Source organism: Triturus cristatus, chromosome 1_1, assembly GCF_964204655.1.
Source record: "Triturus cristatus chromosome 1_1, aTriCri1.1, whole genome shotgun sequence".
Lineage (NCBI taxonomy): Eukaryota > Metazoa > Chordata > Amphibia > Caudata > Salamandridae > Triturus > Triturus cristatus.
In genome coordinates this window covers 842,802,562-842,816,147 of record NC_140579.1, presented here as the reverse complement: position 1 = coordinate 842,816,147, position 13,586 = coordinate 842,802,562, and positions in this window count along the sequence as shown.

The following is a 13,586-nucleotide window of genomic DNA, read 5'->3' as shown; positions in this document are numbered from 1 at the left end:
CACCCCAAGTACCTACCACCTCTCTTCACCCCAGCACCTACCACCTCTCTTCACCCCAGCACCTACAACCTCTCTTCACCCCAGCACCTACAACCTCTCTTCACCCAAGCACCTACAACCTCTCTTCACCCCAGCACCTACGGCCTCTCTTCAACCCAGCACCTACGGCCTCTCTTCACCCCAGCACCTACGGCCTCTCTTCACCCCAGCACCTACGGCCTCTCTTCACTCATTCACCCCAGCACCTACCACATCTCTTCACCCCTTCACCTACCGCCTCTCTTCACGCGTTCACCCCTGCACCTACCACCTCTCTTCCCCTAGCACCTACCACCTCTCTTCACCCCAAGTACCTACCACCTCTCTACACCCCAGCACCTACCACCTCTATTCACCCCAGCACCTACCACCTCTCTTCACCCCAGCACCTACCACCTCTCTTCACCCCAGCACCTACTGCCTCTCTTCACCCGTAAACCCTAGCACCTACCACCTCTCTTCACTCCTGCACCTACCGCCTCTCTTTACTCCAGCACCTACCACCTCTCTTCAACCCAGCACCTACCACCTCTCTTCCCCCCAGCATCTACCACCCGTCATTACCCCAGCACCTACCGCCTCTCTTCACTCTTTCACCCCAGCACCTACCACCTCTCTTCAGTCGTTCACCACAGCACCTACCACCTCTCTTCACCCCAGCACCTACCACCTCTCTTCACCCTAGCACCTTTCTTCACCCCAGCACCTACCACCTCTCTTCACCCCAGCACCTACTGCCTATCTTCACCCATTCACCCCAACACCTACCACCTCTCAACACCCCAGCACCTACGACCTCTCAACACCCCAGCGCCTACCATCTCTCTTCACCCCAAGTACCTACCACCTCTCTTCACCCCAAGTACGTACGACCTTTCTTCACTCCAGCACCCACCGCCTCTCATCACCCCAGCACATATCACCTCTCTTCACCCCAGCACTTACCGCCTCTCTTCACCCCAGCACCTACCGACTACCTTCACCCCAGCACCTACCGCCTCTCTGCACCCCAGCACCTATCACCTCTCCTCACCCTAGCACCTATCACCTACCACCTCTCTTCACCACAGAACCTACCACATATCTTCACCCCAGCACCTACCACCTCTCTTCACCCCAGCACCTACCACCTCTCTTCACCCCAGCACCTACCACCTCTCTTCACCCCAGAACCTACCACCTCTCTTCACCCCAGAACCTACCACCTCTCTTCTCCCCAGCACCTACCACCTCTCTTCACCCCAGCACCTACAACCTCTCTTCACCTCAGCACCTACCTCCTCTCTTCACTCGTTCACCCCAGAACCTACCACATCTCTTCACCCCAGCACCTACCACCTCTCTTCACCCTAGCACCATTCTTCACCCCAGCACCTACCTCCTCTCTTCACCCCAGCACCTACTGCCTCTATTCACCCATTCACCCCAACACCTACCACCTCTCAACACCCCAGCACCTACCACCTCTCAACACCCCAGCACCTACCACCTCTCTTCACCCCAAGTACCTACCACCTCTCTTCACCCCAAGTACCTACCACCTCTCTTCACCCCAGCACCTACCGACTCTCTTCACACCAGCACCCACCACCTCTCTTCACCCCAGCACCTACAACCTAACTTCACCCCAGCACCCACTGCCTCTCTTCACTCGTTCACCCCAGAACCTACTAAATCTCTTCACCCCAGCACCTACCACCTACCACCCCTCTTTACCGCAGAACCTACCACATATCTTCAACCCAGCACCTACCACCTCTCTTCACCCCAGCACCTACCACGTCTCTTCACACCAGCTCCTACCACCTCTCTTCACCCCAGCACCTACAACCTCTCTTCACCCCAGCACCTACCGCCTCTCTTCACTCGTTCACCCCAGAACCTACTAAATCTCTTCACCCCAGCACCTACCACCTACCACCTCTCTTTACCGCAGAACCTACCACATATCTTCAACCCAGCACCTACCACCTACCTCTCTTCACCCCAGCACCTACCACCTCTCTTCACACCAGCACCTACCACCTCTCTTCACCCCAGCACCTACAACCTCTCTTCACCCCAGCACCTACCGCCTCTCTTCACCCGTTCACCCCAGCACCTACCACCTCTCTTCACCCCAGCACCTACCACCTCTCTTCACCCCAGCACCTACCACCTCTCTTCACCCAAGTACCTACCACCTCTCTTCACCCCATCACCTACCACCTCTCTTCACCCCAGCACCTACCACCTCTCTTCACCCCAGCACCTACCACCTCTCTTCACCCAGCACCTACCGCCTCTCTTCATTCCAGCACCTACCGCCTCTCTTCACCTGTTCACCCTAGCACCTACCACCTCTCTTCACCCCAGCACCTACGACCTCTCTTCACCCCAGCACCTACTGCCTCTCTTCAACCGTTCACCCCAGCACCTACCACCTCTCTTCACCCCAGCACCTTCCACCTCTCTTCACCCCAAGTACCTACCACCTCTCTTCACCCCAGCCCCTACCACCTCTCTTCACCCTAGCACCTACAACCAATCTTCACCCGAGCACCTACAACCTCTCTTCATCCCAGCACTTACCGCCTCTCTTCACTCGTTCACCCCAGCACCTACCACATCTTTTCACCCCAGCACCTACCACCTCTCTTCACCCCAGCACCTACCACCTCTCTTCACCCCAGCACCTACCGCCTCTCTTCACCCCAGCACCTACCACCTCTCTTCACCCTAGCACCTACCGCCTCTCTTCACCCGTTCACCCCAGCACCTACCACCTCCCTTCACCCCAGCACCTACCACCTCCCTTCACCCCAGCACCTACCACCTCCCTTCACCCCAGCACCTACCACCTCCCTTCACCCCAGCACCTACCACCTTTCTTCACCCAGCACCTACCACCTCTTCACACCAGCACCTACCGCCTCTCTTCACCCGTTCACCCCAGCACCTACCACCTCTCTTCACCCCAGCACCTACCACCTCTCTTCACCCCAAGTACCTACCAGCTCTCTTCACCCCAGCACCTACCACCTCTCTTCACCCCAGCACCTAACACCTCTCTTCACCCTAGCACCTACAACCAATCTTCACCCCAGCACCTACCGCCTCTCTTCACCCGTTCACCCCAGCACCTACCACCTCCCTTCACCCCAGCACCTACCACCTCCCTTCACCCCAGCACCTACCGCCTCTCTTCACCCCAGCACCTACCACCTCTATTCACCCTAGCACCTACCGCATCTCTTCACCCGTTCACCCCAGCACCTACCACCTCCCTTCACCCCAGCACCTACCACCTCCCTTCACCCCAGCACCTACCACCTTTCTTCACCCAGCACCTACCACCTCTTCACACCAGCACCTACCGCCTCTCTTCACCCGTTCACCCCAGCACCTACCACCTCTCTTCACCCCAGCACCTACCACCTCTCTTCACCCCAAGTACCTACCACCTCTCTTCACCCCAGCACCTACCACCTCTCTTCACCCCAGTCCCTAACACCTCTCTTCACCCTAGCAGCTACAACCAATCTTCACCCCAGCACCTACAACCTCTCTTCATCCCAGCACTTACCGCCTCTCTTCACTCGTTCACCCCAGCACCTACCACATCTCTTCACCCCAGCACCTACCACCTCTCTTCACCCCAGCACCTACCACCTCTCTTCCCCCCAGCACCTACCACCTCTCTTCACCCTAGCACCTACCGCCTTTCTTCACCCGTTCACCCCAGCACCTACCACCTCCCTTCACCCCAGCACCTACCACCTCCCTTCACCCCAGCACCTACCACCTTTCTTCACCCAGCACCTACCACCTCTTCACACCAGCACCTACCGCCTCTCTTCACCCGTTCACTCCAGCACCTACCACCTCTCTTCACCCCAGCACCTACCACCTCTCTTCACCCCAAGTACCTACCACCTCTCTTCACCCCAGCACCTACCACCTCTCTTCACCCCAGCACCTACCACCTCTCTTCACCCCAGCACCTACAACCTCTCTTCACCCCAGCACCTATGGCCTCTCTTCACCCCAGCACCTACGGCCTCTCTTCACTCATTCACCCCAGCACCTACCACATCTCTTCACCCCAGCACCTACCACCTCTCTTCACCCCAGCACCTACCACCTCTCTTCACCCCAGCACCTACCACCTCTCTTCAGTCGTTCACCCCAGCACCTACGACCTCTCTTCACCCCAGCACCTACCACCTCTCTTCACCCTAGCACCTCTCTTCACCCCAGCACCTACCACCTCTCTTCACCCCAGCACCTACTGCCTATCTTCACCCATTCACCCCAACACCTACCACCTCTCAACACCCCAGCAACTACCACCTCTCTTCACCCTAGCACCTACCGCCTCTCTTCACCCGTTCACCCCAGCACCTACCGCCTCTCTTCACCTGTTCACCCCAGCACCTACCACCTCTCTTCACCCCAGCACCTACCACCTCTCTTCACCCCAAGTACCTACCACCTCTCTTCACCCCAGCACCTACCACCTCTCTTCACCCCAGCACCTACAACCTCTCTTCACCCCAGCACCTACAACCTCTCTTCACCCCAGCACCTACGGCCTCTCTTCACCCCAGCACCTACTGCCTCTCTTCAACTGTTCACCCCAGCACCTACCACCTCTCTTCACCCCAGCACCCTCCACCTCTCTTCACCCCAAGTACCTACCACCTCTCTTCACCCCAGCACCTACCACCTATCTTCAGCCCAGCACCTACCATCTCTCTTCACCCCAGCACCTACCACCTCTCTTCACCCTAGCACCTACAACCAATCTTCACCCCAGCACCTACAACCTTTCTTCATCCCAGCACTTACCACCTCTCTTCACTCGTTCACCCCAGCACCTACCACATCTCTTCACCCCAGCACCTACCACCTCTCTTCACCCCAGCACCTACCACCTCTCTTCACCCCAGCACCTACCACCTCTCTTCACCCCAGCACCTACCGCCTCTCTTCACCCCAGCACCTACCACCTCTCTTCACCCTAGCACCTACCGCCTTTCTTCACCCGTTCACCCCAGCACCTACCACCTCCCTTCACCCCAACACCTACCACCTCCCTTCACCCCAGCACCTACCACCTTTCTTCACCCAGCACCAACCACCTCTTCACACCAGCACCTACCGCCTCTCTTCACCCGTTCACCCCAGCACCTACCACCTCTCTTCACCCCAGCACCTACCACCTCTCTTCACCCCAAGTACCTACCACCTCTCTTCACCCCAGCACCTACCACCTCTCTTCACCCCAGCACCTACAACCTCTCTTCACCCCAGCACCTACAACCTCTCTTCACCCCAGCACCTACGGCCTCTCTTCAACCCAGCACCTACGGCCTCTCTTCACCCCAGCACCTACGGCCTCTCTTCACCCCAGCACCTACGGCCTCTCTTCACTCATTCACCCCAGCACCTACCACATCTCTTCACCCCTTCACCTACCGCCTCTCTTCACGCGTTCACCCCAGCACCTACCACCTCTCTTCCCCCAGCACCTACCACCTCTCTTCACCCCAAGTACCTACCACCTCTCTACACCCCAGCACCTACCACCTCTATTCACCCCAGCACCTACCACCTCTCTTCACCCCAGCACCTACCACCTCTCTTCACCCCAGCACCTACTGCCTCTCTTCACCCGTAAACCCTAGCACCTACCACCTCTCTTCACTCCTGCACCTACCGCCTCTCTTTACTCCAGCACCTACCACCTCTCTTCAACCCAGCACCTACCACCTCTCTTCCCCCCAGCATCTACCACCCGTCATTACCCCAGCACCTACCGCCTCTCTTCACCCCAGCACCTACCACCTCTCTTCACCCTAGCACCTACCGCCTTTCTTCACCCGTTCACCCCAGCACCTACCACCTCCCTTCACCCCAACACCTACCACCTCCCTTCACCCCAGCACCTACCACCTTTCTTCACCCAGCACCAACCACCTCTTCACACCAGCACCTACCGCCTCTCTTCACCCGTTCACCCCAGCACCTACCACCTCTCTTCACCCCAGCACCTACCACCTCTCTTCACCCCAAGTACCTACCACCTCTCTTCACCCCAGCACCTACCACCTCTCTTCACCCCAGCACCTACAACCTCTCTTCACCCCAGCACCTACAACCTCTCTTCACCCCAGCACCTACGGCCTCTCTTCAACCCAGCACCTACGGCCTCTCTTCACCCCAGCACCTACGGCCTCTCTTCACCCCAGCACCTACGGCCTCTCTTCACTCATTCACCCCAGCACCTACCACATCTCTTCACCCCTTCACCTACCGCCTCTCTTCACGCGTTCACCCCAGCACCTACCACCTCTCTTCCCCCAGCACCTACCACCTCTCTTCACCCCAAGTACCTACCACCTCTCTACACCCCAGCACCTACCACCTCTATTCACCCCAGCACCTACCACCTCTCTTCACCCCAGCACCTACCACCTCTCTTCACCCCAGCACCTACTGCCTCTCTTCACCCGTAAACCCTAGCACCTACCACCTCTCTTCACTCCTGCACCTACCGCCTCTCTTTACTCCAGCACCTACCACCTCTCTTCAACCCAGCACCTACCACCTCTCTTCCCCCCAGCATCTACCACCCGTCATTACCCCAGCACCTACCGCCTCTCTTCACTCTTTCACCCCAACACCTACCACCTCTCTTCAGTCGTTCACCACAGCACCTACCACCTCTCTTCACCCCAGCACCTACCACCCCTCTTCACCCTAGCACCTTTCTTCACCCCAGCACCTACCACCTCTCTTCACCCCAGCACCTACTGCCTATCTTCACCCATTCACCCCAACACCTACCACCTCTCAACACCCCAGCACCTACGACCTCTCAACACCCCAGCGCCTACCATCTCTCTTCACCCCAAGTACCTACCACCTCTCTTCACCCCAAGTACGTACGACCTTTCTTCACTCCAGCACCCACCGCCTCTCATCACCCCAGCACATATCACCTCTCTTCACCCCAGCACTTACCGCCTCTCTTCACCCCAGCACCTACCGACTACCTTCACCCCAGCACCTACCGCCTCTCTTCATCCCAGCACTTACCGCCTCTCTTCACTCGTTCACCCCAGCACCTACCACATCTTTTCACCCCAGCACCTACCACCTCTCTTCACCCCAGCACCTACCACCTCTCTTCACCCCAGCACCTACCGCCTCTCTTCACTCCAGCACCTACCACCTCTCTTCACCCTAGCACCTACCGCCTCTCTTCACCCGTTCACCCCAGCACCTACCACCTCTCTTCACCCCAGCACCTACCACCTCTCTTCACCCCACGTACCTACCAGCTCTCTTCACCCCAGCACCTACCACCTCTCTTCACCCCAGCACCTAACACCTGTCTTCACCCTAGCACCTACAACCAATCTTCACCCCAGCACCTACCGCCTCTCTTCACCCATTCACCCCAGCACCTACCACCTCCCTTCACCCCAGCACCTACCACCTCCCTTCACCCCAGCACCTACCGCCTCTCTTCACCCCAGCACCTACCACCTCTCTTCACCCTAGCACCTACCGCATCTCTTCACCCGTTCACCCCAGCACCTACCACCTCCCTTCACACCAGCACCTACCACCTCCCTTCACCCCAGCACCTACCACCTTTCTTCACCCAGCACCTACCACCTCTTCACACCAGCACCTACCGCCTCTCTTCACCCGTTCACCCCAGCACCTACCACCTCTCTTCACCCCAGCACCTACCACTTCTCTTCACCCCAAGTACCTACCACCTCTCTTCACCCCAGCACCTACCACCTCTCTTCACCCCAGCACCTAACACCTCCTTTCACCCTAGCAGCTACAACCAATCTTCACCCCAGCACCTACAACCTCTCTTCATCCCAGCACTTACCGCCTCTCTTCACTCGTTCACCCCAGCACCTACCACATCTCTTCACCCCAGCACCTACCACCTCTCTTCACCCCAGCACCTACCACCTCTCTTCACCCAAGCACCTACCACCTCTCGTCACACTAGCACCTACCGCCTTTCTTCACCCGTTCACCCCAGTACCTACCACCTCCCTTCACCCCAGCACCTACCACCTCCCTTCACCCCAGCACCTACCACCTTTCTTCACCCAGCACCTACCACCTCTTCACACCAGCACCTACCGACTACCTTCACCCCAGCACCTACCGCCTCTCTGCACCCCAGCACCTATCACCTCTCCTCACCCTAGCACCTATCACCTACCACCTCTCTTCACCACAGAACCTACCACATATCTTCACCCCAGCACCTACCACCTCTCTTCACCCCAGCACCTACCACCTCTCTTCACCCCAGCACCTACCACCTCTCTTCACCCCAGAACCTACCACCTCTCTTCACCCCAGAACCTACCACCTCTCTTCTCCCCAGCACCTACCACCTCTCTTCACCCCAGCACCTACAACCTCTCTTCACCTCAGCACCTACCTCCTCTCTTCACTCGTTCACCCCAGAACCTACCACATCTCTTCACCCCAGCACCTACCACCTCTCTTCACCCTAGCACCACTCTTCACCCCAGCACCTACCACCTCTCTTCACCCCAGCACCTACTGCCTCTATTCACCCATTCACCCCAACACCTACCACCTCTCAACACCCCAGCACCTACCACCTCTCAACACCCCAGCACCTACCACCTCTCTTCACCCCAAGTACCTACCACCTCTCTTCACCCCAAGTACCTACCACCTCTCTTCACCCCAGCACCTACCGACTCTCTTCACACCAGCACCTACCACCTCTCTTCACCCCAGCACCTACAACCTAACTTCACCCCAGCACCCACTGCCTCTCTTCACTCGTTCACCCCAGAACCTACTAAATCTCTTCACCCCAGCACCTACCACCTACCACCTCTCTTTACCGCAGAACCTACCACATATCTTCAACCCAGCACCTACCACCTCTCTTCACCCCAGCACCTACCACGTCTCTTCACACCAGCACCTACCACCTCTCTTCACCCCAGCACCTACAACCTCTCTTCACCCCAGCACCTACCGCCTCTCTTCACTCGTTCACCCCAGAACCTACTAAATCTCTTCACCCCAGCACCTACCACCTACCACCTCTCTTTACCGCAGAACCTACCTGTTAGAGTCGGGGATCTCCGGTTGGCGCAAGGTTGCCCTTGTGTCAAGCGGGAACCCTCTCCTCCACGTCAGGGCGCAGGATAACCCCTCGCGAATGACCCTTGCTCACCCTCTAGGTGCGTGGCGTGAGCAGCCAAGGCGATTCCTCAGGCGTTGTTGGTTAAGCACTTATAATCACACACACAGTAAATACATCAATCCCCCCAGAAACGGACACCAGACTTGGATATATATAAAAATACGCTTCTTTATGTAAAAATAGGTATATATATCTCAGCAGACTTATCAAAAGACCAATAACGTTTCCGCTAGGCCACCAGGTTATACAGCAGGCAAATGTTCTTGGTTCGTAGTTTCAAATGGATACTTTGTAGTCTCTTGCAAATGTTACTTGTGGTTCCAGTACTCACAGAGATCGGCTCCTGCGAACGGGGAAATAAGGCGTTGCGGGCCCCGAGCCCGATACTGGAACTTCTTTCGTGATGTGGAGAGTCGGCACAGGACGGTGCGACTCTCAGCTTGGGAAGTGTTCTTGGGTCCTCAATCAGCAGGTGTGGGCAAGTAGGCAGGCGCGGCCCGCGACCCTTTAGCACAGCGGTGCAGGAGGGTCTCCACAGCGGGGGCGGCGCGGCCTGAGGTGTCCGGGGATAGCGAAGCGGGGTCACAGGGCACAGTCAGTGCAGCTGGATGACCCGGCGTAGATCACAGTCGTCGGACGGCTTCCGGCGGGAGGGGTGATAGCGCGTTCAGCGCGCTCCAATGGCAGGCGGTGACAGGGGTGCAGGCGGCCTAGCCCGGGGACAGAGAGCGGCTCCGGACGGAGCGGGGCTCTCACGGGGTTGCGGCAGGCGAGCTCCTGAGTGTCACGGCCCTAGGAGGGGCGATGAGGGGCGCAGTCTCTTTCCAGCGGGATGCACACACGGCTCGAATTGGAGGACGAGCAAAAGCACAGAGAACCCACTGGTCCTGGGGTTCAGTTCAGGGGGCAAGCTCGGATCAAGCCCTTGGAGAATGTTCAAGCACAAAGTAGCAAAGTCTTTTCAGTAAGTCTCTTCCTCTCCTTTCTCAGCAAGGCAAGCAGCAGGCCAGCTCCTCCAGCGTCTTCTTCTCCTTCTAGTCGGGCAGAGGTTCTTTGTGGTAAACAGGGTTCTGATTTCTTAGGAGCCAGGCTCCTACTTTTATACCATGATTCTTTTGTTCTTTAGCGCCAGGGGGCCTGGGCCTGGCTCAGTCCAGTTCTGGAGCACTTTGTTATGGTGACTCTGCTCTTTCCTTTCAGCAGCAGGGCAGAGACATCAGCCGCCCCACAGTGGGCGGCGCCGGCTTTGTGGTGGCAGAGCACAGGTCTATTCAAGAGTCAAGGTGTACTCCTCCCACCCATCCTGGTGTCATCTCCCGGCCCACCACCTGGCAGCCAACCTGTCTCTGGGGATCCCCCAACCCTGCTCCTTACTGTTGCTAGGCAGAACACACACACACAGCAGAGGCGGACTGAAATGGCCAGGTCAGTAAATACTAACTTTCTAAAAGTAGTATTTACAAACCCAGGATATTAAAATAAACTTGACTACAAGAAGTATTTTATTATTCTGAGTTCAGGCATACTAAACTTGACATTCTACCATGCTCTATGAGTCCACTGGGGTCACAGCGTGTAGTGACTCCAGCAGCCCATTCTGGCCTATGGAGAGCAGGTAGCCTTCAATAGTGAAAAACGAAAATGGCTGTAATTCACTACTAAGACATGCCACACACATCAGGGCATGTCCTACCTTATGCCTACAATGCACCCTGCCCTTGGGCCTACCAGAGGGGTGGCTAATATGTAGGTAAGGGAAGGTTTAGGGACTGGCAAGTGGGGGCACTTGCGCAGTCAGCGCGACAGTCCCAGACCGCACGCAGGGTCTGCGGTGGCAGACCCTAGACACATTTTACTAGGCCGCTTCTGTGGGTGGCACAACCAGTGCTGCAAGTCCACCAGCAGCATTCGTATTTACAAGCCCTGGCACTCCTGGTGCACTTTACTAGGGGCTGATAGTAAACCGAATAAGCCAAACATGGACACCAATCAATGTATACATTTTACCATAGGGAGAGCATATGCACCTTAGCACTGATCAGCAGTGGTAAGGTGCCCAGAGTCATAAAACAGCCAACAACAGGTCAGAAAAAATACTGGAGGAAGGCAAAAAATTTAGGGATGACCCTGCAAAAAGGGCCAAGTCCAACACAACCCCCTTCCAGCCAAAACGCAGGGTAGACCAATCACCACCGTGATGGCCTTCCCTGCTTGGGGCGATAGAACAAGGACCTGGCCCGCAACAGCAGGGGCAGACTCCATTTCTACGCCAATCTGAACCTATCGGACTCCCTCTGTCCATACTCTCAGGGCCCACCAAGCCAATCCATGAGGAACCCTTCTCCTCACCTGTGGACACCACCTGTGCAGCACCTAACCTTAACTGGCCCACATGTGTGTCCCAACAGACAGACAGCAAAATGCTACAGTGGCCACTGACAGTAGTCAGGGATGAGACCCAGGCCGTATGCCTCTCAGGGCTCTCAATCTTCTGTGGTGCCAGGGAGCGGGGGGCAGTAGCCCCAGGTGCTTGGCATCCTTTGTCCATTCTCCCCCTTGTCAGGTCAGGTATGACATCCTGGCACTGACCCACCAGCCCCGGGACTGTACCCGGCGGCTGGACCAAAGACTGGGGTGGCCTCTCCCACACCTGGACCTCCTCCTTGGGGCTCTGTACCCTCCCACCTGGAGGGTCCAGAATTGCCAGGGCACCTGGGGCAGGTGTCCCGCACAATTCGCCCACCAGTTTAGGGGTTCTATCCTGCAACTGGGCGTCCAGGTCAGGGGGGACACCCTGAACCTGGCCCTCCAACCTGGGGTCTAAACCCTTCAGTTGAGCCGGGGTCAGAGGCGAGGACTCCCTCCCTCTACACCCCCTTCCAGAGTACTGCCCACTCCCAACTGGCGTGGTACCCCCAGAAGCAACATGGGTCAGGACACTGATTACAGTGGTCCCACCCTCCAGGTCAGACAACACCTGAACCTGGCTTCCCAACCCTGGGACCAACTCATGCGGCTGAACGCTTGCCTGGTGCACCAGGACTTCCCGGGGAGCACGCATGCCCCCCCTGAGGGTGACTGTTAGAAAAGGTAGACGGACCGGGAGGGTCGGCCGGGGTCAGGAGGAGAGGTCTCCGGGGAGAGCCGTCTCCAGCGATCGTACAGACAAGTAACTTCCCCCCCCACAGACAGATATCACACACGGATAAGGTTCAGCGTTCTTTATAAGCACTTATTTAAGGTACGGTTGAATGGTACAAGGAGGTCTGGACTCAGGGGTCCCCTCGATTAGAGTCTCGCAAGGTAGGGAAGGGGGTAGCGGGGCAGTCTATTTACCAATCAGGTAGTTCTGATGAGATGATGATGAGCTCACAATCCTCGAGCTTGGTGGTTAGGTGGTACGGGCCGCGGCAGCGCCAGCAGGTCCCGGTGTGGATGGTCGATACAACGGGCCGCGGCAGCGCCAGCAGGTCCCAGGAAGATGACTGTTGCAGAAGGCCGCGGCAGCGCCAGCAGGCAGGACGATGGTTCACAAGAGCGGGCTACGGCAGCGCCAGTAGACCGTCAAGGTTGAGTTCACTCGGTGTCTCTCGACTCCAGGATACAACTGCCTTCCTGCTCCGGAGCTGCCTCAGTTATAGGGCTGGTGCCCTTTGATGTCCGGACCCTCGCACTTGGAGGTCGGAGGGTCCGGGATGAAGGTGTCCAGACACCCAGCAGGGGGTGGAGCCAGTGCCTGGGGGAGCTGGGGGCGATCGGCACCTGGCGGGGGAGAGCCCTTGACAGTTCGTTCTCCCATTGACTTGCCAAGTGGTCCGCTCACCTCCTGGGTGGATGGTGGTGCCGGGATGTCGGGGCCGGCCAGGCCCGGGGTTAGGGTCGAGGGGAGGCCATGCGGCCGCGTGGTGCAGGGCCCCCGATGGCGGCTTGACCCGGCCGGGGAAGCCGGTGGGGCTGGACCCCGTGATGAGTAGGGGTCCGAGGGCAGAGGGTCCGTCGGGAGACGGAGTACAGGTGCTTGTCGTGGGGATATGCCAGGTGGGCCGGAGTTCGGGCCCTGTCGAGCGGGGAGGGAGCAAGCCGTCTGTGAGGCCTGTCCAACATGCGTCCCCCCCAGCTGAAGGCGGGGAGAGTCACCCATCTCCTTGGGGACTCTCTTCGTCGAGGCGGAAAAAGCGGGACAGGCCATCCGCGTTGGCGTGGTCTTGGCCTGGTCGGTGCTCCACGGTGAAGTCCATTCCCTGCAGGGAAATGGACCAGCGCAAGAGTTTTGGGTTTTCCCCCCGCATCTGCATCAGCCATTGCAGGGGTCGATGGTCGGTTTGTACCCGGA